We start from the raw sequence: 2043 nt of genomic DNA on the forward strand, positions 1-2043 counted from the left end.
GTATCAATGTGAGCACTAAGTTGAGCACCCAATTGAGTAATAGAGTCCACTTCATGCTTTCCTCCTCTAGTAGCCTTGTGAGGTTTACTATATTGTGAGTTATGGACCTCCATTTCCTCAATCTTGTTCCAAGTTTGATTGTCATGAACTTCGGTGAACATTCCATTTGATCCCATGTTGAGAATGTTTCTTGAGTCTTCATAAAGACCGTTCCAAAATTGTTGTACCAAGAACCACTCGCTAAGTCCATGATGAGGACATGAGCGAAAAATTCCCTTGAATCGCTCCCATGCTTCATACAAAGATTCTTCATCTCTTTGCTTAAAGCCCGTAATTTGAGCTCTTAGCATGTTAGTCTTTTCCGGTGGATAGAAATTTTTGTAGAAAGCTAGAGCCAATTTCTTCCATGAATCAATTCCGAGAGTAGCCTTATCAAGGCCTTTCAACCATTGTTTCGCGGTGCCAATTAGAGAAAAAGGAAATAAGACCCATCGAATTTGGTCTTGAGTTACACCGGTTTGAGAAATTGCATCACAATAGTCGCAAAAAGTCTCCATATGAGAGTGAGGGTCTTCACTAGGCATCCCCCCAAATTGGCTTCTTTCGACTAATTGGATAAATGCGGATTTGGCAATGAAATTTCCGGTTAAATGTTGTGGTGTGGGAGTACCATTAGGTAGGTTCTCCTCGGTTGGTACGGAATGTGATGAAAATTTAGGCATTGTGGGTTGATTTTGTGTTGGATTTTGTGTTGGGTTCTCCTCACCTTCTCTTGCAAAAGGGTTGATGAACTCAATAATGTTTGGTTGAATATCTACAACCTCACCAATACCTCTCAAAGTTCTCCTAGCAAGTCTTCTATTATTTGTCAAAGTCCTTTCAATTTCGTGATCAAAGGGTAACAAGTTACCTTGTGATCTTCTAGACATGCAAAATATCAAACAACTCGAAAATAATTAGAACAAACCTTGAGGAGTTTTACTTCCCCAGGGCAAAGAAAGACACAACTAATAACAATTTAAGAAAAATCTAAATCAAGTTAACACCGTCCCCGGCAACGGCGCCATTTTTGGTCGTGTTCCCTTTGGAGGGTTTAGTTTTCAGTACTTGTCGTTAGGAGCACCTAGACCAAAGCACAATTTATAACTTCACAAACAACTCTACAATTAGTAAAGAGGCAAGTAAAGGTCGGATCCCAAGGGACGGGAATTGAGATGAGATTTTCTATTGCAACTAGTGGTGTCTAAGGGTGTCACAATTTGGGGTTTGAAGTAGAAGATCACTAAACTAAATAGTAATGAAAGTAAACAAGCAAGATGATTAAAAAGGGATGTAAACAATTGATAAAAGGCACTAGGGTGTCATGGGGTCATAGGGGATTCATGGGAATTGATCATAAAAACATATTCTCAAATTATAAGCAAGCAATTATTATTGTAATGGATCGAGTTGGTTTATATCTTACAATCCTAGGAAAGTTTGGGTCCCGGAGCCGAATCGATTAGATTGTACAACACCTACAAGTCGACTTAGTCTTCCCTACTCAACTATATGCATGGTCTAATGAGACTCGAGTTGGTTTATGTCTTACAAGTCTCATTGAAAAGATAGGTGATGGGTAAAAAATGCAAGGATTCATAGGCTCGCATTTCATCAAACATAACATGTGCATAAGTTGAGATCACAACAAGCAAGCAAATAAACTATGAAAACATATTAATTTAAGCATGAATTATCCCCCATGTTGGTTTCCCCTAACTACCCATTAACCCTAGCTAAGGAAACTACTCACTCATTATCATGTTGAACATGCTAGCAAGGTTGTCAATCATACCAACAAAGTAAAACATGATGAATAAATGAAAATGATTAACAATAATTAAAAAGGGATTAAGAGAATTATACCTACTAATGATTCCAATAATAAAGCAAAGAATAATAGAAGTACTTGATGCTTGATTGGAAGGTTGTCAATCTCCCAATAATAACCCAAATAATCTTCAATTACCCAAAATAAAGGATGAACAAGAGAGAGATTAAGGA

General features: G+C 37.6%; 1 non-coding gene across 1 annotated transcript; it reads left to right on the forward strand.

The window, feature by feature from the left end:
- The first annotated feature begins 243 nt into the window (after nt 1-243).
- On the forward strand, nt 244-350 carry LOC141654147 (small nucleolar RNA R71). The gene has a single exon (XR_012547714.1). It is a non-coding gene; the product is annotated as a small nucleolar RNA R71 (small nucleolar RNA).
- The last annotated feature ends 1693 nt before the right edge of the window (nt 351-2043 follow it).

The sequence above is a fragment of the Silene latifolia genome, chromosome 4 (genome assembly GCF_048544455.1).
Source record: "Silene latifolia isolate original U9 population chromosome 4, ASM4854445v1, whole genome shotgun sequence".
Taxonomy (NCBI): Eukaryota; Viridiplantae; Streptophyta; class Magnoliopsida; order Caryophyllales; family Caryophyllaceae; genus Silene; species Silene latifolia.